Raw genomic sequence first — 27,500 nt, 5'->3', positions numbered from 1 at the left:
GTGGCGGAGGCATGAAGAGTTAATAATTCACACCGGTTCAGAGCACTTCACTCTCGGCTTCAAAGAGATTTCAACACTCAAATCTGTTTTACAATCCACAGCACTGCGTTTATATATCTGGGTCCCCATTTACATATGTGAATAATGAAGAGGCTACCCAGCCTAATTAAATCCTCAGAGAGGAGCCTTCTGGTTATCAAAGGAAATCCTAAAAACACGAAGGCTGTGCTGATTCAGATAATGGACGTTGAGAGAGAGCGGAGCGTCTTCCTGTCCAGCTCAGGGCTTCGTGTTGTAATGTTCCCTGTAAGCAATATGCAGAGATCTGAGTCAATGTGACGACAGACAGTCAGGTGTGAGTTTCTAGGTGCTCCTCATACCAGCCTACCCAGTAACACACACACACAGGAAACCATCAGATATTCATGCTGCTGCTGGGACTTCTGGGGGATTTATTTAAATCAGCCTGAAACTCTACATCAATATGCAAAAACAACTAAATCACCCCCTCGGAGTTGTCTTTTTATCTTCATCTCAATGTTTGTATAACTGCAAAATCACTGCAGGAACTCGTAATGGAAAGGCCGGCAGTGTTTTTTTTAACGTGTGATTAATTTGCAGGTCAATATATTCTTATCATGAATGCCGTGGGAGGGATTTAGAGTGCAAAAAGTACGCCAAAAAGTACGCCTTTCTTGATTTCCGCGTGTCATTTGTACGCCATGTATCCTATACACCTGTGATGCTATTTACAGGACACACCTTAGTTTAATATGTCCCTATGGTCAAATTATTTTCAATCTTTTCTAGGGGTACCATCATTTTTGTCCAGGCCAGTTTCATTAGTTTGTTTTTTAAAATGATTCTGTTGAACCACAATTCAAAAACAATATCTGATTTTCATTAGTTCATTTTCAGTGAATTTTTATTTATTATTACTTTTGTCAGTTTCAAGTTATTTCAGTGACCATTGTGGGTTTTTCTTTCTTTAACGGAAGGGTACCAACAATTTTGCCTACGTCTGTAAGTTACATTATCGACGTTTGTCATATTTTTTATTCTGGTTTGTGACGTGTTTTCTGCAGTTGTTTACGAGCTTATTTTAAGCCCAACCATGACATTTTCTCTTACCCTAACTAAGTCGTTTTTTTGCCTTAATCTAAGTTAGTGGTTTTCTTGCCTAAACCTAACTGCTGACGTTTGTGTGGCGTACAAATGACACACGAAAACGCTAAAAGTGGAATGTCCATGTCCATGGAATGAGACTGGGTATATGTCAGGCCTGCTATCTTGAGGTGTCCTACAGCGTGGTGGTGGTGGTATCCAGCAGGAGGGGCACCTCGTATCAGATTCGGTGCCCATCTTTATCCCCCTGCTCAGGGTTTGCACCACCAGCATATTGTCCCTAATCTTGGTGCATCTGTTGGCTCACAAAGCCCCATTAAACAGCCAGACCACTCTGATAAGGTTACTGACTTAATGCTCAGGCACATAATTAAATTGAGTACTTAATCTGGCCATGGGAGAGGAGGAGCCCCGGACCCCCGCCGGGCCAGCAGAGCGTTCACATGTCCAGTCTCGGCTGCCTTTCAAATAACTTGTACTTTGATCCCCTTCGGGGAGATCGTGCTCTCCGACGGGCGAGATCAAAACGTTCACTGTCATTTCCTGTCAGCTGACTTCACCTGGTGGCTTCAACTTCCATTTAAACGTCAGGGAAATGAGTTGTTAGGAACATCCCTACTTCTAGGAGAAACTGTCTGGGAAGATGCAAAGTTATCTCCATATTTAATATAAACATCTATTCAGCTATGTATCGGGATTTTTTATTTTACGATTTCTAAATAGACGTTTTAATACCAGAACAGATATATCTGCTTCATCTGAGTCTATGTGGAGGTAGAAGGAAGTTACCGCTTTTATTGTGGTAGTCTGAGTAACGTGACGTCATATCCGTTCCGTATCCGTCAACCAAAACAAACCTCAGAGAGTCTAAAACGTCGGAGGGTCGTTGTGGATACGATCTGCACCCTCCCATGTTAAATCCAGCGTGGTAAACACGACACATCCAGTAAAGGATGGAAACACTTTGGGTTTCACACATTGACAGGAAAAGCAGAGCTAGACAGAGCAGAGCTAAAGCTGCATGCTAACTCTGTCACCGACAGGAAACGTTATGGTATGGAGGTAACGTTATGGTATGGAGGTAACGTTATGGTACGGAGGTAATGTTATAGTATGGAGGTAACGTTATGGTATGGTGGTAACGTTATGGTATGGAGGTAACGTTATGGTACGGAGGTAACGTTATGGTACGGAGGTAACGTTATGGTACGGAGGTAACGTTATGGTACGGTGGTAACGTTATGGTATGGAGGTAACGTTATGGTACGGAGGTAACGTTATGGTACGGAGGTAACGTTATGGTACGGAGGTAACGTTATGGTATGGAGGTAACGTTATGGTACGGAGGTAACGTTATGGTATGGAGGTAACGTTATGGTACGGAGGTAACGTTATGGTATGGAGGTAACGTTATGGTACGGAGGTAACGTTATGGTATGGAGGTAACGTTATGGTGTGGTGGTAACGTTATGGTACGGCGGTAACGTTATGGTGGTAACGTTATGGTATGGAGGTAACGTTATGGTGTGGTGGTAACGTTATGGTATGGAGGTAACGTTATGGTATGGAGGTAACATTATGGTGGTGACGTTATGGTATGGAGGTAACGTTATGGTGTGGTGGTAACGTTATGGTATGGAGGTAACGTTATGGTGTGGTGGTAACGTTATGGTACGGCAGTAACGTTATGGTATGGAGGTAACGTTATGGTGTGGTGGTAACGTTATGGTGTGGTGGTAACGTTATGGTATGGAGGTAACGTTATGGTGTGGTGGTAACGTTATGGTACGGCAGTAACGTTATGGTATGGAGGTAACGTTATGGTATGGAGGTAACGTTATGGTGTGGTGATAACGTTATGGTATGGTGGTAACGTTATGGTATGGAGGTAACGTTATGGTGTGGTGGTAACGTTATGGTATGGAGGTAATGTTATCGTATCGCGGTAACGTGGCGGTGGAGCTGGCCGTCGCTCTCGTCTCCGTGGTCAAACGGGCCGACGCTACGACTGTAGAGCACCCAGATATTGACATTTGTGTTCTCTGCATTGAAACGGCCCCGATGGAGCTGACCATGGATGGATAAAGAGAACGGAGCTGACGGGAGAGCTAGAGACCACCTTGGAGAAGTTAGAGGAAGTAGACACGGGGGACTACGTCCGCTTTTCAAAATAAGATGTTAACAAAGGGAACTGTAGATACTAAATACATCTATGGAAATCAGATTTATTAGATTATATTCACCAGAAGTATAAAACATTACATGTCCCTTATAAATTAAATATAAAACACCACTAATCTGTGAGTGAAACGTCTTTATTCTTTCATTTTGGGGTTGCTGGATTAATAGAAATTAACAAATTAATAAATGATTCCTGACAATGATCCTGATCTATTTGACTTCAGGACATCTCTGACTACAGACATGCTGAAAATCAAACATTTTTACTAGATTCATTTAGAGATTTTCCAAAGTAAAAGTCCCTAGAAGTGTATGATTTAACTCTTTCATGTTCTAGTATTTAAAAAAGTTAACAAAAATCACAATAAAAAGTAATATCGAATCGCAATACTCATCAAATCAGCACCCAAGTAGGTGCTAGTATTGAATCAGGAGATAGGCGAATCGTCCCAACACTAATATTGAACATTATCACGTCTCCCCTCTCTTTACGATGGCTGGTTCTTCACCCTGCCTTCCAGTCTGGCTGTTCGGAACATCTAAAAACACTTTTGATTTCCACCTAGGTCTGTCTACACCTCTGTCTGAGCATAACCCCAACCTTACTTGTCTCTATATCACATCTGACTTGGCACCCTGCGGTGACGGCTCTGTCCTGGCTGTGATGTTCACAGATACTTAATCAACGCCCAAAGCTGATGATCATCCTCAGCCAGTCACAGTTTATCATACCCCCGGTCCATCCTCCATGTCTCCCCACCTGTTCATCACCAGAACAACAGCATCAATGACACAACGGAGGCCAAGAAAGACAAACCACGAGAGCGTTCCCTTATCCTCTCAGAGAACATTAACCCTTGCTTCAGCTGATGACCACGGTTGACTCCAGTCTGTGTTAAGGTTGTTTGTTTGGTTTTGACACCACATGCTTCCTGCGGTCCCTCCAGCTGCCATACACAGAAAACACAGTCGACACCCAACCCCCGTCACCTCTTGACCTTTGGCACCTTGACTGTGACAGGATTTGTTTATTGGAGAAGCACTTTAACACCTCGGCTGTCTGTTAAACGCTGACATCTGTAGAGTCGGTTGCTACGTATTAATCCAGTGAAATTAACTCCATGAAAGAATGTTTCTTTAGTTCAATGCTGAGAAATTAAAGGGAAAATCTGACACCTTTTATTTGGATGATTTGAATCAGTGTTGATGGAAAATGTTCGGGCTGCGCCCTCTTCAACTAATCAGTCCTTTCGGTCTTAGTCGACATTTCTTCAGTCAATTAGTCATTTTGATTATAGTTCTTCCTTTCATCCAACTATGTCACTACCAAGTCAAATGACGGCGCTGGACTTAGGAAGAACAACAGAGTTTGCAGCTTTCTCAGTCAACACAGCAGCACTGAGGAATTGATTTGCTTCAATCGACTACATTTACCATCAACACTGATCCGTAGAAACGGTCCCTTTAAGTTTGACTCACTTTATCACTCCTGCGTTATTCCACAGACACACAACACAAGAAGATAACCAACCGGCCAGGAAATTCTTCTTTGTCATTTTCCTTGAAATGCCAGAAAGTCTATTTTTCTCTAAAGTTAACCAAACTGAAATGATTGATACAACAATTAGTCCTTTTCATTGATCTGGCACCTTTTAAAAATTGCATTTTTTCCATCTCAGGTCACAGCAGGTCAAGCCTTTAAAAAGGTCAAATGTTCACACCATAATGATGGCATTTATACACAAGGTCAAAGGTCATTCTACAAGTCCAGACAGCTCTGGTGTCTGACTTTATCCAGGTACAAGAACGTGCTGGCTACTAGTTCTGCTCAGAGGCAGTGACAACATGTGCTCCACTTAAGTCTCACAGACTCTTAAACATCTGTAATGCACACACATTATCTGACATGAACTTTAACTTAAGGAAGCAACGGAAAACTCATACTTGTTGTCACACAGCTGCAGCCTCTCAAGACAGAATTAACCATGTTACAATGCTCCAAATGCTGTTCAAAATAACTTCATCCCCAAAACGGGTTGTTGGTCTCACACATGTTTAAACAAATACTTGCAGGGATTAACCACATAGAGTTGCAATTTTTAAAAATAAATGGCATTAAAGGGAGAGTTCAGGTGTTTCTCAGTGGGGTTATATGAGGTTCTTCTCCATAGTCAGTGTGTTACCTACAGTAGATGTTCTTCTCCATAGTCAGTGTGTTACCTACAGTAGAGGTTCTTCTCCATAGTCAGTGTGTTACCTACAGTAGAGGTTCTTCTCCATAGTCAGTGTATTACCTACAGTAGAGGTTCTTCTCCATAGTCAGTGTGTTACCTACAGTAGATGTTCTTCTCCATAGTCAGTGTGTTACCTACAGTAGATGTTCTTCTCCATAGTCAGTGTGTTACCTACAGTAGAGGTTCTTCTCCATAGTCAGTGTGTTACCTACAGTAGAGGTTCTTCTCCATAGTCAGTGTGTTACCTACAGTAGATGTTCTTCTCCATAGTCAGTGTGTTACCTACAGTAGATGACGGTCAGCACGCCTCCAGTTTAGAGAAACAGACAGGAGTTACTGCACAGAAGTAAAGCAATGTGCAAAAAGGGCTGTCTGACAGCTGTACATTACTTTACTCCCGTGCTGTAACTCCTGTCTGTTTCTCTAAACATCTACTGTAGGTAATACACTGACTATGGAGAAGAACATCTACTGTAGGTAACACACTGACTATAGAGAAGAACATCTACTGTAGGTAATACACTGACTATGGAGAAGAACATCTACTGTAGGTAATACACTGACTATGGAGAAGAACATCTACTGTAGGTAACACACTGACTATGGAGAAGAACATCTACTGTAGGTAACACACTGACTATGGAGAAGAACATCTACTCTAGGTAAGACACTGACTATGGAGAAGAACATCTACTCTAGGTAATACACTGACTATGGAGAAGAACATCTACTGTAGGTAACACACTGACTATGGAGAAGAACATCTACTGTAGGTAATACACTGACTATGGAGAAGAACATCTACTCTAGGTAATACACTGACTATGGAGAAGAACATCTACTGTAGGTAACACACTGACTATGGAGAAGAAGCTCATACAACCCCACTGAGAAACACCTGAACTATCCCTTTAAGTTTTGGGTTTTAACACCGGAAACAAAAAATAAATGTGAAAAACCTGATATGACGACTGATTTAGAAGTGCAGTGGATCATGTGAGTGTGCAGGGCACACCCTAGATTTCCCAATGCTACCAGCAATCTAAAATAAATGAGCAATCATCATCATCATCATCATCATCATCATCATCATCATCATCACCGGGAGGGCATATTCCATCTCATTTCCTGGCTTATACTAAGCCACCAATTCTGTTATGAGGCAAGAGGAGACAGATGGTCGCGATTTAAGACGGCACTAAACTGAGAGAGGAGAGGAGACCATCACCCACGGGACACACAAACACAAAAGGTCACTCTAACTGTGACGGAGCGTCGGCCAGGACACCTCTTAACCAAGTGGAAACACAATCACATATTTTACAAGTAACTGAAGAAGTCCTGAGTCTGACCTCTGACCTTCAAGAGTTCCACTATCAGCCACCACAGCACCAATCATCTCTCCTGGTCATTTCTGATTCAACTGCCTTCATTTGCAGTTTAATTTATAAAGTGGCACATCAGTGTGATGGGACAAATTATGAAGTAGCTAATGCTTTCCTGAAAGAACAATCATCCTTGATTGCAATACAGTTCTCATCTCATCCTGCTAAATGAATGATGATTTTAAGATGTGATGAAGTTATGAGATGCATCATTTTGATCCATCCACTGATTTTCTGAGGCAAATGTTCCATGAACAGAATATCAATGTAAAAAATTACGAATTATGTTTTGTGTTATGTGTAGACAAACACAAATACTCCACGAAATATGCATATATTGCATACAGTATAATGCAATATATGTGTAACGAGTTATTAGGCGTCTCTGGTAAATTCGGTTCACATGATACAGAAATAATAACATACATTAATTAAAAGAACTATTCTATTTAATCTGACTGAGCGGTTAATCATTGAATCCCCATTCACCTTCAGCTGCAACGATTAGTCGACTAATCGATCGACAGAAAAATAATCGCCGACTATTTTCATAATCAATTAATCATTAAAGTAATTTTCATGCAAAAATTGCAGAAAATGCTGTTGATGATTATTCTGTATTAATAACCTAAATCTGCAAAGTAACTAGTAACTTAAGTTATCAAATAAAAGAAAGCAGCCTGAATGAAACCAGAGAGGTGAAAGGGTTAAACATGCTCACTAAGATGTTTATAGTTAAAACTTGTTAAAATATCTTCATTGATATTAATGTTCACATGACAGAGGATCGCTCATTCAGCGGGGAACAAGTGTTGAATGAAACATCCGCAGTTTGAGCTAACAGAGAGAATAACAGAGAGAATAACAGAGAGAATATCAGAGAGAATATCAGAGACACTAGAAAAGCAATTTGTGAATAAATGTCGGTGTGAATGCTGAAGAGCTGAAGAGCTGAAGAGCTGAAGAGCTGAAGAGCTGAAGAGCTGAAGAGCTGAAGAGCTGACGCTACGCTGTGATGCTGGCTGAAATGTTGGGAGAAGAAGATGAAGTAGTAGGAATAGATGGAAAAGTGCTAATGGGTTTAATTTATATGAATTTCATAGAAAAGTTGAATAATACCAATAGTGTATAAAAGATGTGGAATATTTAAAGGTTTTTGAAGAGCTGATGCTAAACTGCACAGCTGGCTTTAATCTGTATGAAGAAGGAATCAGAATCAGAAGATTATGAATCAGTAAATAAAAGTTGTAATTGAATGAAAAGCAGCAGAAGCATTATAAATAGTTAGTTCTGAGTTCCCTGTTAAGAAAGTTACCTTCTGGGGCTTTTATTTTGAAAAACTAGGTGAATCCCTAGTTTCCTGTTAACATACAAAAAGGGGGATTTTACCACCAAGCTCCAAACAAAGTTAAATATTTCAAAAAGTACAAGCGGGATGAATGAAAGTTGAATAATAGCCAGAATCTATGGAAGATGTGGAACATTTTACAGTTTGAATGAAGTTTCTATGTTGAAAAATGTGGAACGAGAAGTGATGCAAAAACAAGAGGTCTGAATAAAAAGAAAAATAAACTCAGTAGAATAACACACACACACACACACACACACACACACACACACACACACGCACTATGTGAATAACCACAAGTGCGTATGAATAGAAAAAACTAAACACAAAACTGTAAATGATGACAAATAAGTCCTGCAGTCACTGTGTGTGACTCTGTTCCTGTTGATGCTGTTAAAAAGGTAAAATAGATACTTCTCTTGAAAGAAACGGACTTTTTGTTACTTTTATCCATCAAACTGCAGCTTTACCTCACAACCCTCATGCAGCTTTACCTCACAACCCTCATGCAGCTTTACCTCACAACCCTCATGCAGCTTTACCTCACAACCCTCATGCAGCTTTACCTCAGAACCCTCATGCAGCTTTACCTCAGAACCCTCATGCAGCTTTACCTCACAACCCTCATGCAGCTTTACCTCAGAACCCTCATGCAGCTTTACCTCACAACCCTCATGCAGCTTTACCTCACAACCCTCATGCAGCTTTACCTCACAACCCTCATGCAGCTTTACCTCACAACCCTCATGCAGCTTTACCTCACAACCCTCATGCAGCTTTACCTCACAACCCTCATGCAGCTTTACCTCACAACCCTCATGCAGCTTTACCTCACAACCCTCATGCAGCTTTACCTCACAACCCTCATGCAGCTTTACCTCAGAACCCTCATGCAGCTTTACCTCACAACCCTCATGCAGCTTTACCTCACAACCCTCATGCAGCTTTACCTCAGAACCCTCATGCAGCTTTACCTCACAACCCTCATGCAGCTTTACCTCACAACCCTCATGCAGCTTTACCTCACAACCCTCATGCAGCTTTACCTCACAACCCTCATGCAGCTTTACCTCAGAACCCTCATGCAGCTTTACCTCACAACCCTCATGCAGCTTTACCTCACAACCCTCATGCAGCTTTACCTCACAACCCTCATGCAGCTTTACCTCACAACCCTCATGCAGCTTTACCTCACAACCCTCATGCAGCTTTACCTCACAACCCTCATGCAGCTTTACCTCACAACCCTCATGCAGCTTTACCTCACAACCCTCATGCAGCTTTACCTCACAACCCTCATGCAGCTTTACCTCACAACCCTCATGCAGCTTTACCTCACAACCCTCATGCAGCTTTACCTCACAACCCTCATGCAGCCTGGACGTTTACAGTTTTCCTCTTTTTTTTTGGTGTTTGTTTTTTTGTTTTAATCAAAAACCCGTGAAAGATTCAGTAAAGTAAAGTAAAGCCTCAGTAAAGTACTCTCTCAGTAAAGTAAAGTAAAGCCTCAGTAAAGTACTCTCTCAGTAAAGTAAAGCCTCAGTAAAGTACTCTCTCAGTAAAGTACTCTCTCAGTAAAGTACTCTCTCAGTGAAGTACTCTCTCAGTGAAGTACTCTCTCAGTAAAGTACTCTCTCAGTAAAGTAAAGTACTCTCTCAGTAAAGTACTCTCTCAGTGAAGTACTCTCTCAGTGAAGTAAAGTAAAGCCTCAGTAAAGTACTCTCTCAGTAAAGTAAAGTAAAGCCTCAGTAAAGTACTCTCTCAGTAAAGTACTCTCTCAGTAAAGTACTCTCTCAGTGAAGTACTCTCTCAGTGAAGTACTCTCTCAGTAAAGTACTCTCTCAGTAAAGTAAAGTACTCTCTCAGTAAAGTACTCTCTCAGTAAAGTACTCTCTCAGTAAAGTACTCTCTCAGTAAAGTACTCTCAGTGAAGTACTCTCTCAGTAAAGTACTCTCTCAGTAAAGTACTCTCTCAGTGAAGTACTCTCTCAGTACAGTACTCTCTCAGTAAAGTAAAGTACTCTCTCAGTAAAGTGAAGTACTCTCTCAGTAAAGTACTCTCTCAGTGAAGTACTCTCTCAGTAAAGTACTCTCTCAGTAAAGTAAAGTACTCTCTCAGTAAAGTGAAGTACTCTCTCAGTAAAGTGAAGTACTCTCTCAGTAAAGTACTCTCTCAGTGAAGTACTCTCTCAGTAAAGTACTCTCTCAGTGAAGTACTCTCTCAGTAAAGTACTCTCTCAGTAAAGTACTCTCTCAGTAAAGTACTCTCTCAGTATAGTAAAGTACTCTCTCAGTGAAGTACTCTCTCAGTATAGTGAAGTACTCTCTCAGTAAAGTACTCTCTCAGTGAAGTACTCTCTCAGTAAAGTACTCTCTCAGTAAAGTAAAGTACTCTCTCAGTAAAGTACTCTCTCAGTGAAGTACTCTCTCAGTAAAGTACTCTCTCAGTAAAGTAAAGTACTCTCTCAGTAAAGTACTCTCTCAGTAAAGTAAAGTACTCTCTCAGTGAAGTACTCTCTCAGTATAGTGAAGTACTCTCTCAGTATAGTAAAGTACTCTCTCAGTGAAGTACTCTCTCAGTATAGTGAAGTACTCTCTCAGTGAAGTACTCTCTCAGTGAAGTACTCTCTCAGTAAAGTACTCTCTCAGTAAAGTACTCTCTCAGTATAGTAAAGTACTCTCTCAGTGAAGTACTCTCTCAGTAAAGTACTCTCTCAGTAAAGTACTCTCTCAGTATAGTGAAGTACTCTCTCAGTATAGTAAAGTACTCTCTCAGTGAAGTACTCTCTCAGTATAGTGAAGTACTCTCTCAGTGAAGTACTCTCTCAGTAAAGTACTCTCTCAGTAAAGTACTCTCTCAGTAAAGTACTCTCTCAGTAAAGTACTCTCTCAGTATAGTAAAGTACTCTCTCAGTGAAGTACTCTCTCAGTATAGTGAAGTACTCTCTCAGTAAAGTACTCTCTCAGTGAAGTACTCTCTCAGTAAAGTACTCTCTCAGTAAAGTAAAGTACTCTCTCAGTAAAGTACTCTCTCAGTGAAGTACTCTCTCAGTAAAGTACTCTCTCAGTGAAGTACTCTCTCAGTAAAGTACTCTCTCAGTAAAGTAAAGTACTCTCTCAGTAAAGTACTCTCTCAGTGAAGTACTCTCTCAGTAAAGTACTCTCTCAGTAAAGTAAAGTACTCTCTCAGTAAAGTACTCTCTCAGTAAAGTAAAGTACTCTCTCAGTGAAGTACTCTCTCAGTATAGTAAAGTACTCTCTCAGTATAGTATAGTACTCTCTCAGTATAGTAAAGTACTCTCTCAGTATAGTAAAGTACTCTCTCAGTATAGTATAGTACTCTCTCAGTATAGTATAGTACTCTCTCAGTATAGTGAAGTACTCTCTCAGTATAGTATAGTACTCTCTCAGTATAGTAAAGTACTCTCTCAGTATAGTAAAGTACTCTCTCAGTGACTCACCTCGTCTCTGGTGAAACTTCACTTCTTCTCTCCTCGGTTCACGTTAATCTCTGGTTTCATTCAGGATCCAGTCCCTCTGCAGCCGGTACCGGTACTATTACTACTATTACTACTATTACTACTATTACTATAAACCAAACGTTACAGATCACAGATTCCACCTGGTCCAGACCTGGTTCAGACCTGGTCCAGACCTGGTTCAGACCTGGTCCAGACCTGGTAACGTGGTTCAGACCTGGTCCAGACCTGGTCCAGACCTGGTAACGTGGTTCAGACTGAGAGTCTCTCAGGAATCCAACTTTCACCAGTTTTAACGGAACGCTCCTAAACGCACCTCAGAGGAGACAAATCACAGCTTTAATCCGTCCAGTAACAAGTCCTGCTGGTCCTGCTGGTTCTGCTGGTTCTGCTGGGTTCTGCTGGGTTCTGTTGGGTTCCTCTGCTCGGCAGGTTTGTCCTCCACATGGAGCCGGTGCTGGTAGCGGGTCGGTGCTCTCAGACTCACAGAGAGAGACAGAGAGAGACAGAGAGAGACAGAGCAGACTCTCTCTCTGAGTCAGAAGGAGTTATTTTGTCAAACGGGGGGATACCATGATGCCTTCAGGAGCTCCTCGGATTTTCTAAAATCTATGGAAGTTTTTATTGGATTTTATTAGATAGATAGATAATAACTTTATTGATCCAGAGGGAAATTCAAGTTTCCAGCATCACAGTTCCATAGTGCAAAAACATGTTAGTAAAAAGGCAGTAAAAAGTTAGTAATGCAAAGAACAAAAAAATATAGCAGATATAAAGATACAAGATGAAAACTGTTAAAAGTGAATATAGTGCAGAGTAACAGCTGAGATACACGACTATTAAAACAGAGAATATAGTGCAGAGTAACAGCTGAGATACACGACTATTAAAACAGAGAATATAGTGCAGAGTAACAGCTGAGATACACGACTATTAAAACAGAGAATATAGTGCAGAAGACACTGTTAAAAGTATTAGTTGTAATCCACAGAAGACATTCCACAAATATATAACATGATCTGCAAATACTTCATTATCCACAAACATGTGTTTCTGTATTTGTGTTGTGTAAAGTCACATCCACTAAAAATACAGGGCGATTTGCAAATACACATAATTTACTCTGTAAATACATATTTTAAGGTTTACATGTAAAGTGATATCTACACATTTGTGCATCTGTTTCTAGAAAATAAAGTAGAGTAAATTATGCATACAGAGCTCATTTAGAAAAACAAGAAGTTGTGGAAAGAAAGGAAGTACTCTACTGAAGTAGAAATAGTAAAACCACAGTGTCAAAATACTCTGTTATAAGTATTCACAATCTTTCTTGAGTAAAAGTACAAAAGTATCAGAATCAAAATATTTCCAAAATACACCCATTTTAGCCTTTTTTAGGAGGTCTTTAGGAGGTCTTTAGGAGGTCTTTAGGGGGTCTTTAGGAGGTCTTTAGGAGGTCTTTAGGAGGTCTTTAGGGGGTCTTTAGGAGGTCTTTAGGAGGTCTTTAGGAGGTCTTTAGGGGGTCTTTAGGAGGTCTTTAGGAGGTCTTTAGGGGGTCTTTAGGGGGTTTTTAGGAGGTCTTTAGGGGGTCTTTAGGAGGTCTTTAGGAGGTCTTCAGGAGGTCTTTAGGGGGTCTTTAGGAGGTCTTTAGGAGGTCTTCAAGGGGTCTTAAGGAGGTCTTTAGGAGGTCTTTAGGGGGTCTTTAGGAGGTCTTTAGGAGGTCTTTAGGGGGTCTTTAGGAGGTCTTCAGGAGGTCTTTAGGGGGTCTTTAGGGGGTTTTTAGGAGGTCTTTAGGGGGGTCTTTAGGAGGTCTTTAGGAGGTCTTTAGGGGGTCTTTAGGAGGTCTTTAGGAGGTCTTTAGGAGGTCTTTAGGGGGTCTTTAGGAGGTCTTTAGGGGGTCTTTAGGAGGTCTTTAGGAGGTCTTTAGGAGGTCTTTAGGAGGTCTTTAGGAGGTCTTTAGGGGGTCTTTAGGGGGTTTTTAGGAGGTCTTTAGGAGGTCTTTAGGAGGTCTTTAGGGGGTCTTTAGGAGGTCTTTAGGGGGTCTTTAGGGGGTCTTTAGGAGGTCTTCAGGAGGTCTTTAGGGGGTCTTTAGGAGGTCTTTAGGAGGTCTTCAAGGGGTCTTAAGGGGGTCTTCAGGGGGTCTTTAGGAGGTCTTTAGGAGGTCTTCAGGGGGTCTTTAGGAGGTCTTTAGGAGGTCTTTAGGGGGTCTTTAGGAGGTCTTTAGGGGGTCTTTAGGAGGTCTTTAGGAGGTCTTCAGGGGGTCTTTAGGAGGTCTTTAGGGGGTCTTTAGGAGGTCTTTAGGAGGTCTTTAGGGGGTCTTTAGGAGGTCTTTAGGAGGTCTTTAGGAGGTCTTTAGGGGGTCTTTAGGAGGTCTTTAGGGGGGTCTTTAGGGTCTTCAGGAGGTCTTTAGGAGGTCTTTAGGGAGGTCTTTAGGAGGGCTTTAGGGGTTCTTAGGGGTCTTAAGGGGTCTTAGGGGTTCTTTAGGAGGTCTTTAGGGGATCTTCAGGGGTCTTTAGGAGGTCTTTAGGAGGTCTTTAGGGGTCTTTAGGAGGTCTTTAGGGGGTCTTTAGGAGGTCTTTAGGAGGTCTTCAGGGGGTCTTCAGGGGTCTTTAGGGGTCTTCAGCGAGGTCTTTAGGAGGTCTTTAGGGGGTCTTTAGGAGGTCTTTAGGAGGTCTTTAGGGGGTCTTAGGAGGTCTTTAGGAGGTCTTTAGGAGGTCTTTAGAGGTCTTTAGGAGGTCTTTAGGAGGTCTTTAGGAGGTCTTTAGGAGGTCTTTAGGGGGGGTCTTTAGGAGGTCTTTAGGAGGTCTTTAGGAGGTCTTTAGGGGGTCTTTAGGGGGTCTTTAGGAGGTCTTTAGGAGGTCTTTAGGAGGTCTTTAGGGGGTCTTTAGGAGGTCTTTAGGGGGTCTTTAGGGGGTCTTTAGGAGGTCTTCAGGAGGTCTTTAGGGGTCTTTAGGAGGTCTTTAGGAGGTCTTCAAGGGGTCTTAAGGGGGTCTTCAGGGGGTCTTTAGGAGGTCTTTAGGAGGTCTTCAGGGGGTCTTTAGGAGGTCTTTAGGAGGTCTTTAGGGGGTCTTTAGGAGGTCTTTAGGGGGTCTTTAGGAGGTCTTTAGGAGGTCTTCAGGGGGTCTTCAGGGGGTCTTTAGGGGGTCTTTAGGAGGTCTTTAGGGGGTCTTTAGGAGGTCTTTAGGAGGTCTTTAGGGGGTCTTTAGGAGGTCTTTAGGAGGTCTTTAGGAGGTCTTTAGGAGTCTTTAGGAGGTCTTTAGGGGGTCTTTAGGAGGTCTTTAGGAGGTCTTTAGGGGGTCTTTAGGAGGTCTTTAGGAGGTCTTTAGGAGGTCTTTAGGGGGTCTTTAGGGGGTTTTTAGGAGGTCTTTAGGAGGTCTTTAGGAGGTCTTTAGGGGGTCTTTAGGAGGTCTTTAGGAGGTCTTCAGGAGGTCTTTAGGGGGTCTTTAGGAGGTCTTTAGGAGGTCTTCAAGGGGTCTTAAGGGGGTCTTCAGGGGGGTCTTTAGGAGGTCTTTAGGAGGTCTTCAGGGGGTCTTTAGGAGGTCTTTAGGGGGTCTTTAGGAGGTCTTTAGGGGGTCTTTAGGAGGTCTTTAGGAGGTCTTCAGGGGGTCTTCAGGGGGTCTTTAGGGGGTCTTAGGAGGTCTTTAGGAGGTCCTTCAGGGGGTCTTTAGGAGGTCTTTAGGAGGTCTTTAGGAGGTCTTCAGGGGTCTTTAGGAGGTCTTTAGGGGGTTTTTAGGAGGTCTTTAGGAGGTCTTTAGGAGGTCTTTAGGGGGTCTTTAGGGGGTTATTTTAGGGGGTCTTTAGGGGGGTTTTAGGAGGTCTTTAGGGGGTCTTTAGGAGGTCTTTAGGGGGTCCTTTAGGAGGTCTTTAGGAGGTCTTTAGGGGGTCTTTAGGAGGTCTTTAGGAGGTCTTTAGGGGGTCTTTAGGAGGTCTTTAGGAGGTCTTCAGGAGGTCTTAGGAGGTCTTTAGGGGGTCTTTAGGAGGTCTTTAGGAGGTCTTTAGGGGGTCCTTTAGGAGGTCTTTTAGGAGGTCTTCAGGAGGTCTTTAGGAGGCCTTAGGGAGGTCTTTAGGGAGTCTTTAGGAGGTCTTTAGGAGGTCTTTAGGGGGTCTTTAGGAGGTCTTTAGGAGGTCTTTAGGAGGTCTTTAGGGGGTCTTTAGGGGGTCTTCAGGAGGTCTTTAGGGGGTCTTTAGGAGGTCTTTAGGGGGTCTTTAGGAGGTCTTTAGGAGGTCTTTAGGGGGTCTTTAGGAGGTCTTCAGGAGGTCTTTAGGGGTCTTTAGGAGGTCTTTAGGAGGTCTTCAGGGGGTCTTCAGGGGGTCTTTAGGGGGTCTTTAGGAGGTCTTTAGGAGGTCTTCAGGGGGTCTTTAGGAGGTCTTTAGGAGGTCTTTAGGGGGTCTTTAGGAGGTCTTTAGGAGGTCTTCAGGAGGTCTTTAGGAGGTCTTCAGGAGGTCTTTAGGGGGTCTTTAGGGGGGTCTTTAGGAGGTCTTTAGGAAGTCTTCAGGAGGTCTTTAGGGGGTCTTTAGGGGGTCTTTAGGAGGTCTTCAGGAGGTCTTTAGGGGGTCTTTAGGAGGTCTTCAGGAGGTCTTTAAGGGGTCTTTAGGAGGTCTTTAGGGAGTCTTTAGGGGGTCTTTAGGAGGTCTTCAGGAGGTCTTTAAGGGGTCTTTAGGAGGTCTTTAGGGAGTCTTTAGGGGGTCTTTAGGAGGTCTTTAGGGGGTCTTCAGGAGGTCTTCAGGGGGGTCTTTAGGGGGTCTTTAGGAGGTCTTTAGGAGGTCTTCAGGAGGTCTTTAGGAGGTCTTTAGGGGGTCTTTAGGAGGTCTTTAGGAGGTCTTCAGGGGGTCTTTAGGAGGTCTTTAGGAGGTCTTTAGGAGGTCTTCAGGAGGTCTTTAGGGGGTCTTTAGGGGGTCTTTAGGGAGGTCTTTAGGAAGTCCTTCAGGAGGTCTTTAGGGGGTCTTTAGGGGGTCTTTAGGAGGTCTTCAGGAGGTCTTTAGGAGGTCTCAGGGGTCTTTAGTGGGGTCTTCAGGAGGTCTTTAGGAGGTCTTCAGGAGGTCTTTAGGGGGTCTTTAGGAGGTCTTTAGGAGGTCTTCAGGAGGTCTTCAGGGGGTCTTTAGGGGGTCTTTAGGAGGTCTTTAGGAGGTCTTCAGGAGGTCTTTAGGGGGTCTTTAGGAGGTCTTTAGGAGGTCTTCAGGAGATCTTTAGGAGGTCTTTAGGAGGTCTTTAGGAGGTCTTTAGGAGGTCTTTAGGAGGTCTTTAGGGGGTCTTTAGGGGGTCTTTAGGAGGTCTTCAGGAGGTCTTTAGGGGGTCTTTAGGAGGTCTTTAGGAGTCTTCAAGGGGGTCTTAAGGGGGTCTTTAGGGGTCTTTAGGAGGTCTTTAGGAGGTCTTCAGGGGGGTCTTTAGGAGGTCTTTAGGAGGTCTTTAGGGGGTCTTTAGGAGGTCTTTAGGAGGTCTTTAGGAGGTCTTTAGGAGGTCTTCAGGGGGTCTTCAGGGGGTCTTTAGGAGGTCTTTAGGAGGTCTTCAGGGGTCTTTAGGAGGTCTTTAGGAGGTCTTTAGGAGGTCTTCAGGGGGTCTTTAGGAGGTCTTTAGGGGGTTTTTAGGAGGTCTTTAGGAGGTCTTTAGGAGGTCTTTAGGGGGTCTTTAGGAGGTCTTCAGGAGGTCTTTAGGGGGTCTTTAGGAGGTCTTTAGGGGGTCTTTAGGAGGTCTTTAGGGGGTCTTTAGGAGGTCTTTAGGAGGTCTTTAGGGGGTCTTTAGGAGGTCTTTAGGAGGTCTTTAGGGGGTCTTTAGGAGGTCTTTAGGAGGTCTTTAGGGGGTCTTTAGGGGGTTTTTAGGAGGTCTTTAGGAGGTCTTTAGGAGGTCTTTAGGGGGTCTTTAGGAGGTCTTTAGGGGGTCTTTAGGGGGTCTTTAGGAGGTCTTCAGGAGGTCTTTAGGGGGTCTTTAGGAGGTCTTTAGGAGGTCTTCAAGGGGTCTTAAGGGGGTCTTCAGGGGGTCTTTAGGAGGTCTTTAGGAGGTCTTCAGGGGGTCTTTAGGAGGTCTTTAGGGGGTCTTTAGGAGGTCTTTAGGGGGTCTTTAGGAGGTCTTTAGGAGGTCTTCAGGGGGTCTTCAGGGGGTCTTTAGGGGGTCTTTAGGAGGTCTTTAGGAGGTCTTCAGGGGGTCTTTAGGAGGTCTTTAGGAGGTCTTTAGGAGGTCTTCAGGGGGTCTTTAGGAGGTCTTTAGGGGGTTTTTAGGAGGTCTTTAGGAGGTCTTTAGGAGGTCTTTAGGGGGTCTTTAGGGGGTTTTTAGGGGGTCTTTAGGGGGTCTTTAGGAGGTCTTTAGGGGGGTCTTTAGGAGGTCTTTAGGGGGTCTTTAGGAGGTCTTTAGGGGGTCTTTAGGAGGTCTTTAGGAGGTCTTTAGGAGGTCTTTAGGGGGGTCTTTAGGAGGTCTTCAGGAGGTCTTTAGGGGGTCTTTAGGGGGTTTTTAGGAGGTCTTTAGGAGGTCCTTTAGGAGGTCTTTAGGGGGTCTTTAGGAGGTCTTTAGGGGGTCTTTAGGAGGTCTTTAGGAGGTCTTTAGGAGGTCTTTAGGAGGTCTTTAGGGGGTCTTTAGGGGGTTTTTAGGAGGTCTTTAGGAGGTCTTTAGGAGGTCTTTAGGGGGTCTTTAGGAGGTCTTTAGGGGGTCTTTAGGGGGTCTTTAGGAGGTCTTCAGGAGGTCTTTAGGGGGTCTTTAGGAGGTCTTTAGGAGGTCTTCAAGGGGTCTTAAGGGGGTCTTTAGGGGGTCTTTAGGAGGTCTTTAGGAGGTCTTCAGGGGGTCTTTAGGAGGTCTTTAGGAGGTCTTTAGGGGGTCTTTAGGAGGTCTTTAGGGGGTCTTTAGGAGGTCTTTAGGAGGTCTTCAGGGGGTCTTCAGGGGGTCTTTAGGGGGTCTTTAGGAGGTCTTTAGGAGGTCTTCAGGGGGTCTTTAGGAGGTCTTTAGGAGGTCTTTAGGAGGTCTTCAGGGGGGTCTTTAGGAGGTCTTTAGGGGGTTTTTAGGAGGTCTTTAGGAGGTCTTTAGGAGGTCTTTAGGGGGTCTTTAGGGGGTTTTTAGGGGGTCTTTAGGGGGTCTTTAGGAGGTCTTTAGGGGGTCTTTAGGAGGTCTTTAGGGGGTCTTTAGGAGGTCTTTAGGAGGTCTTTAGGGGGTCTTTAGGAGGTCTTTAGGAGGTCTTTAGGGGGTCTTTAGGAGGTCTTTAGGAGGTCTTCAGGAGGTCTTTAGGAGGTCTTTAGGGGGTCTTTAGGAGGTCTTTAGGAGGTCTTTAGGGGGTCTTTAGGAGGTCTTTAGGAGGTCTTCAGGAGGTCTTTAGGAGGCCTTTAGGAGGTCTTTAGGAGTCTTTAGGAGGTCTTTAGGAGGTCTTTAGGGGGTCTTTAGGAGGTCTTTAGGAGGTCTTTAGGAGGTCTTTAGGGGGTCTTTAGGAGGTCTTCAGGAGGTCTTTAGGGGGTCTTTAGGAGGTCTTTAGGGGGTCTTTAGGAGGTCTTTAGGGGGTCTTTAGGGGGTCTTCAGGAGGTCTTCAGGAGGTCTTTAGGGGGTCTTTAGGAGGTCTTTAGGAGGTCTTCAGGGGGTCTTCAGGGGGTCTTTAGGGGGTCTTTAGGAGGTCTTTAGGAGGTCTTCAGGGGGTCTTTAGGAGGTCTTTAGGAGGTCTTTAGGGGGTCTTTAGGAGGTCTTTAGGAGGTCTTCAGGGGGTCTTTAGGAGGTCTTTAGGAGGTCTTCAGGAGGTCTTTAGGGGGTCTTTAGGGGGTCTTTAGGAGGTCTTTAGGAAGTCTTCAGGAGGTCTTTAGGGGGTCTTTAGGGGGTCTTTAGGAGGTCTTCAGGAGGTCTTTAGGGGGTCTTTAGGAGGTCTTCAGGAGGTCTTTAAGGGGTCTTTAGGAGGTCTTTAGGGAGTCTTTATGGGGTCTTTAGGAGGTCTTTAGGGGGTCTTCAGGAGGTCTTCAGGGGGTCTTTAGGGGGTCTTTAGGAGGTCTTTAGGAGGTCTTCAGGAGGTCTTTAGGAGGTCTTTAGGAAGTCTTTAGGGGGTCTTTAGGAGGTCTTTAGGAGGTCTTCAGGGGGTCTTTAGGAGGTCTTTAGGAGGTCTTTAGGAGGTCTTCAGGAGGTCTTTAGGGGGTCTTTAGGGGGTCTTTAGGAGGTCTTTAGGAAGTCTTCAGGAGGTCTTTAGGGGGTCTTTAGGGGGTCTTTAGGAGGTCTTCAGGAGGTCTTTAGGAGGTCTTCAGGAGGTCTTTAGGGGGTCTTCAGGAGGTCTTTAGGAGGTCTTCAGGAGGTCTTCAGGGGGTCTTTAGGAGGTCTTTAGGAGGTCTTCAGGAGGTCTTCAGGGGGTCTTTAGGGGGGTCTTTAGGAGGTCTTTAGGAGGTCTTCAGGAGGTCTTTAGGGGGTCTTTAGGAGGTCTTTAGGAGGTCTTCAGGAGATCTTTAGGAGGTCTTTAGGGGGTCTTTAGGAGGTCTTTAGGAGGTCTTCAGGGGGTCTTTAGGAGGTCTTTAGGAGGTCTTTAGGAGGTCTTCAGGAGGTCTTTAGGGGGTCTTTAGGAGGTCTTTAGGGGGTCTTTAGGAGGTCTTTAGGAGGTCTTTAGGGGGGTACAGGTCAGAGGTCGGCAACCTTTACTATCAAAAGAGACATTTTAGGCTAAATAAAAAAAATCTGTCTGTAGCCGCAAAACATGTGATCATTGTGATGAAGGTAACACAGTTTATAGTCTAAGTATATAGTATATCAGTCTAATGCAGTGAGGGCCAAAGAGACAATGTACTACGGAGTATTAGGGCCACATTGAGGGAAAAAAATCTGAGATTTACACAATAAAGTCAGAATATTGCGCGAAAAAAGTCATAATATTGCAAAAATAAAGTCATAACTTTACAAGAAAAAAATAAAATAATACGTAAAATTACTACTTTATAATATTCTGACTTTATTATCATAATATTACGACTTTTTTTTCTTGTAATATTATGACTTTATTCTCGAAATCTCAGAGTAATTTTTTTCCTCAATGTGGCCCTAATACTCCGTCGTACCGTCGTACCGTCGTACCGTCGTACCATAGACCTACAACAATGATAAATAAAAATGAAAATGTAAACAAAAAAGCAGTTATTCATTTCCAGTTTTTAAACTCCACAGGGAGCCGTTGGAGAGGAGCTGAAGAGACGCAGGTGGCTCCGGAGCCGCAGGTTGCTGACCCCTGGTCTAGGAGGTCTTTAGGGGTTCCAGGAGGTCTTTATGGGGAGATAGCAGGTCAACAGTAGATGTCACATAGAAGTGGTGAACATCATCTGAAAGCTGGAACCTGAAGATTAATCTGAGATGCAGCTCAGAGCTGAGGGTCTAGTTGTTCTAGTCATAAATAAGAAAAGATAAGATAAGATAAGATAAGATAAGATGAGATGAGATAAGATGAGATAAGATGAGATGAGATAAGATACAGAAAGAGAGGAGATGATGTTTGTGGAGCAAAATCTAAACTGAAAATCATGAAATCATTTAGTCTTCCAGTGTGGTGATAGAAGTCCCATATTTCCCGCAGCCCGTGAAGGCAGCATCAGCAGGTAGAGGAGTGACTGGAACATGGAGACCCCCTGCTGGTCTGCTGGAGACCTGCATCCCATAATACTCTGACCCCCACAGTTTATCACTTCACACACCTCCATTCAAACACACAGGTTAGTGTTGTACTACTACACCATCAGTGGTGGACAGTAACTAAGTACATTTACTCAAGTACTGGACTCAAATACAATTTTGCGTTACTTTTACTTCACTATTTCAACTGTATGGTTCTTTATACTTCTACTCCACTGCAGTTCAGAAGGAAATATTGTACTTGTTACTCCACTACATTTATCTGACTGCTTTAGAAACTTTACAGATTAAGATTTTACAATCAAATCATGTGATGAGTTTATAAAATATCATCCTGTGCTCCAGGTTCAGGTAACTTTATCTAGAGGTAGGTTTGGTTTGCAGTAAAAAGACACGGTATCCAACGTGACACTCACATTTCACAGACAATAGAAACAAATAATAAAAAATACTCAAAGCTCCACCGATCACTAAAAACACTAGAATACAATCAATAAATATGAATAAATACATAACTAAATAAACAGATTAAACTATCCAACAGTACATAAAGCAGTTGAAACGTGCTCCACCTCCATCTGCTGTCACATTAAAATGCTGCTGACGTGTTAAAGCATCAGTAATAATAATCTAGTAATATGATATATAATAATATAAACAATTCTGCCCAACAAGGACTTTTATTACAAGTAAATGTCTTGCATTCACGCATGAACCGTCTAACAGCAATAACATTTATTCAGAGAGATAGAGTTTAATTAATTAATCAACTTATTATCTGTCTCAAGCACCACTGGGGATGCATGCCTCCACTTTAACATCTCCACTTTGGAGTTTCTAGCTCTATAAATCAGAAATAAAAGAGAGAATAGAGAGAATAGATATAAGCACCAGTCTCCGGCTGTAATGCAGCATGAAACAAGCATTAATTCATCATTACAGTAAGCTGGTGTGACTGGACTTGGAGCTGTAAATATGTCCTGTGCTCCATGATGTGCAGTCCTCATCTGCTCCTCCATTCACAGAGGACAGAGGACGTGTCCCGCTCGGAGACATCCGATGCATCTCAGTAGAGACCACACAGAGATCATCTTTAAGGAGTCTCTCTCTCTCTTTCTCTGTATCTTTGTCCCATGTTGTGAAGAGAAGCCTTTTATCTCCCGTCTCCTAATTGTCCTGTAACGAGGACTGAAGACAGATAAGCTATCACCCAGCCCCCTCCCCCATCCCCCCCTCCCCCCTTCCCAGGGTGCCTTTTAAGTAGAGAAAACACAATATGAAGTGTCCTCTTGGGTGTCCTTCCAGTAGAGAAAACACAATGAAGTGTCCTCTTGGGTGTCCTTCCAGTAGAGAAAACACAATGAAGTGTCCTCTTGGGTGTCCTTCCAGTGGAGAAAACAAGATAAACTGCTCTCTAGGTGCCCTTATAGTGGAGAAAAGTGGGGAAGGAATTATGCCGGTGCACTAACAACACAGAAATAAGCTACTTATACAGCAGAGTGGAGACGATGTCAGAATCCCCACTTGAAGCCACTATTAGCTGACTACTAAACACTGTCTGTGGGTAATAGACTGTTTTTGGAAGCTGATAGTAGCGTCCTATAGGACGTCTGTGGGGACCCCTCGGTCTGTGTGGCTGTTTGTGTGGATCTGTGTGTACGTTTCTCAGCACAGGCCTGTATTCATCACACGGTGACAGAGAAGTGAGTTTGAAACGTGGAAAAGCAGAGTGTGAATGGGCATGCCTGTCTGTCAGCAGCAACACGCTGTATTCATGTCCCTGTGAAAAACACTGAGCCATTCATCCCCAAAGTCCGGCCACTCTGAGAACCAACTTGTCTTTAGAGAGGAGAGGTGGGGGATGGAGGGCGGGAGGCTGGCTCGTAGTAGGCGACGGACGGTGGGGGAGGTGTGGGTCCCGGTATGTTCATTATCACATCCCCAAACACAAACACAACTCTAATGTGCTTTAATAAATAACTGATGGAAATACAAACTCTGCTGTGCATCAAACACCTTTCATAAACCTCCTCTCACTTTGCTTCCATCACTCAAGCCGCCTGAACATTTTGGGGAAAAACTGACAAGCAACGACCTAGAATTCATACCAGCTGGTATAAATTCAGATTTCAAGATGAAATGTACTAAATGTGCGTAGCCCCAGTCTCCACTGAGGAGTAATGATTCATATCAGCAACATGCTGTAGTTAAAAAGAGGGAAAAGCTCCTGAGAAAATGGCAGTAATATTTGAAGATGGCCTAATAATGTTAAGAAATCCTTTAAAATATGCTGGATCAATGTCTGATTTAATCGGAATTTAATCAGGGTTTTTTTTGATATCCTGCTAACTGTGTGTTTGTCTCTTTGTTTATTTGACTGCTTGTCAGCAGGGTATCTCTAAAAGTGTGATTGAAATATGGTGGAAAGTTAAGCCATGAGCTGAACTATGAGTTATACTGATCAATGAGAAAATCATTTTCCAGGATTTCGTTGCTCAACACAGATCTGTTGAGGCTAAACAGACTGTCATTAGTGAAACATTACATTAGGAACATGGCATTTAAATAAACGGCTGCTTGTATGTCTGCTGATAGTCCATGTTGTTTTCCTAACTGGTTGATTATTGTCCCACTGACACTCAGAGTCTGACTCACTTTCACTCTTCCAGTTTCTCGCCTCTGGGAGGCGCTACACAACTCTGAACACCAAAACAACCACAACATGACCGAGAACAGTTTCTACCATCAGGCGTCACTCTGATGAACACTCAGTCAGTCACACACTGTCAGTAACCCTTTAACACCAGAGGATCCGCTGCTGCTGTTATAGATTATAATTTACAGTCTTTAATGCACAATTGTTCTAATAAATCCTACACGCTGTCCATACAGTATATAGACATCTTCACATGCACATACTGTAGGCCACATAATCATCCCGTCCATGAATATCCATTCACTATTTATGTCTTTGCACTATTTGTATTGTTTACAACTTCCAGAACACTTGACCTGTTTATTTATTTTTTATTTTATTCCTAATTTTATTGTTAGTCATTGGTGCTTTATATATTTATTAATTAATATATTAATTAATTATTATATATATATTAATTTTATATACTGTATATATATATATATATATAAATGTATATATATATTAATTTATATATATATATATATACATATATATATATATATGTATAAAATAGTTTTAGTAAACTGAAACTAAATAAAAACTACATTCATTAAGAAAAACTCAAACTAAACTCAAACTATATTGACTGGTAAAAAAACAATAACAATAAAATAAAAATGAAAATAAATTCAGTTCAGTTTTAGTTTTCTTTTTTTTTTCTCTGCTATAATATATCACTACTGAAAAAAAGAGACATTATGAATTTCCGTCAACTCTCATAACATTGAACCACAGAAACTGAACGGACCTCCAGGATATGGTGCTAAAGTAGGGCAAAGATTTAAAATCAAACATTATGGCCATTCCTACACAGCATGTATTTTATATGTATATGTGGCTACATACTTCTGAGACATTATATCTGCCCTAACAAAAACTAATGTAAAATTACTATAAAACCTATAAAACTACTGTAAAACTAATATAAAAAACTATAAAACTACTATAAATATATAAAAACTAAACTTTTCTGAAAAACTGAAAACTAAATTAAAACTAGCAAATGCATTCTGAAACTAACTAAAACTAGACTAAAATGAAATTGAAAAGTTAAAAGTAAAATAAAATCAAAACTAATTGAAAAGTCAAAACTGTTATAACCTTGATATAGACCGACTCATATTGTCTTTGCACCTACCTGTTATTTATATTTCTGTGTAAGTTCATTGAGATAGATGTAAATTCCCTGGATGTGCACACACAGGCCCTACAGATAAATCAGATTGTGAAATGTGAACCTATAACTTTAATCCTGACACGGTCCGTGTTGTCCAGTAGATGGCGAACCGGTTCTGTCTAATAACCAGCGGTGTGTGCTCTGGGCTGTTTTAGTGTCACCATGATGCTCTTACTGTAGGAAACTGTAGCACCAAGTCAAAATCAAACACCACTTCAGTGTCTGCTATGTTCTCTCTTTGTTGAAGCCAGGTGATAGCTCCCCAGAATATACAATAATAACAAAAATAATAATTTAATAACAGCTGCACTTCGTCTTCATACAGTCTGATGTCACACAAGGAGAGGGACGATGCATGAGGAGCAACAAACGTTTGTCTGAACCGCAGGAAGCAAGTCACATGAAAATATTCAGTATTAATGGAGGAAAAAACAAACTGATCAAAAGAATTCTAACTTTCTTCATTGTACACATGTTCACACAGATGTTCACATAGGCCTACAGATGTTCACATAGGCCTACAGATGTTCACAAAAGGCCTACAGATGTTCACATAGGCCTACAGATGTTCACAAAGGCCTACAGATGTTCACAAAGGCCTACAGATGTTCACAAAGGCCTACAGATGTTCACAAAGGCCTACAGATGTACACATGTTCACACAGATGTTCACATAGGCCTACAGATGTTCACATAGGCCTACAGATGTTCACAAAAGGCCTACAGATGTTCACATAGGCCTACAGATGTTCACAAAGGCCTACAGATGTTCACAAAGGCCTACAGATGTACACATAGGCCTACACATGTTCACATTGGCCTACAGATGTTTACAGAGGCCTACAGATGTTTACAGAGGCCTACAGATGTTCACATAGGCCTACACATGTTCACATTGGCATACAGATGTTCACATTGGCCTACAGATGTACACATAGGCCTACAGATGTTCACATTGGTCTACAGATGTTCACATTGGCCTACAGATGTACACATAGGCCTACAGATGTTCACATAGGCCTACAGATGTTCACAAAAGGCCTACAGATGTTCACATAGGCCTACAGATGTTCACAAAGGCCTACAGATGTACATATAGGCCTACACATGTTCACATTGGCCTACAGATGTTTACAGAGGCCTACAGATGTTTACAGAGGCCTACAGATGTTCACATAGGCCTACACATGTTCACATTGGCCTACAGATGTTCACATTGGCCTACAGATGTACACATAGGCCTACAGATGTTCACATTGGCCTACAGATGTACACATAGGCCTACAGATGTTCACATTGGCCTACAGATGTACACAAAGGCCTACAGATGTTCGTATAGGCCTACAGATGTTCACAGAGGCCTACAGATGTACAAACGGATACATGGACAATAAAAAACATCAACAAAAAAAGAAGACAAAACAAAAATAAAAAAGTATAATTCATAATGTCAGAGTTTGTGTGATATGCATATTATAAGGTCGTAATGTCTCTTTTTGTTTTCAACATTAGGCGAGATGTTGCTATAATGTTTGAATTCATTAATAAAGAACAGGGAGGTTGAATTAAATACTACCTTCCTTTTGTATTTTTAAAGATACTGATTTCAAAACTTATTTGACTATTATTGAAACTCAAAAATTTAAAAATTGGCAAATGCTATTAGATTATTTAGATATTTAAATTTACTCCGATTGTTTTTATTGCTGTTTATTATTATTATTATTATTATTATTATTATTATTATTATTATTATTATTATTATTATCCTTTCTCTACATTTTTTTACATGTTGTATAATTTGTTTTTTTTATATTTTCAGATTGTGAAATATATTTTCTACAACTTTCATAATGGAACATGTCTGCTCTGTTACAACTGGGCTTTCTTAATAAAGTAAAAAAAAAAAGTTGGTTTGGTTACTGACCGTTTTTTCTTATGAATGTGTAATCTTCTTATCTTTTAAAATACGGCATTACATTAAACATATTTGTTTCAACATTCATTATTTTTTTTAGGAAAGTTTGCTTAAAAAAACGACCATATATTTTTAAGGATACTTATTTTAAAACTTATTTGACCACTATTGAAATCTTAAAACTAAAAATAGATAAATTGACAAAAACTATTACATTTCTTAGACCTTTCAAATTGACTCCAATTGTTTATTATTATTATTATTATTATTATTATTGTTATTCATATTATTCATATTATTATTATTCATATTCATATTCATATTATTATTATTATTATTATGTTGTTTATCTTGTAAAAGTATTATTATTATGATTATTATTATGATCATTATAA

General features: G+C 41.9%; 1 protein-coding gene across 3 annotated transcripts in view; it reads right to left on the bottom strand.

Moving 5' to 3' along the window:
• Positions 1 to 12,300, bottom strand: part of plxnb1b (plexin b1b) — a 128,362-nt gene extending 116,062 nt beyond the window's left edge. Inside the window, exons 1-2 of one of the 3 annotated variants that reach the window (XM_037766287.1) lie at positions 11,982 to 12,300; positions 11,736 to 11,907 (exon numbers count right to left, since the gene is read on the bottom strand). The gene's annotated coding sequence lies outside the window, so the exon portion shown is untranslated. Of the gene's footprint in view, positions 1 to 11,735; positions 11,935 to 11,981 lie in introns of those variants that run through there. The other 2 variants (XM_037766306.1, XM_037766297.1) reach the window with 2 other exon arrangements.
• Between the last annotated feature and the right edge of the window lie 15,200 nt (positions 12,301 to 27,500).

Source organism: Sebastes umbrosus, chromosome 1 (genome assembly GCF_015220745.1).
Source record: "Sebastes umbrosus isolate fSebUmb1 chromosome 1, fSebUmb1.pri, whole genome shotgun sequence".
Classification (NCBI taxonomy): Eukaryota; Metazoa; Chordata; class Actinopteri; order Perciformes; family Sebastidae; genus Sebastes; species Sebastes umbrosus.
This window is presented reverse-complemented; position numbering and strand designations above follow the sequence as displayed.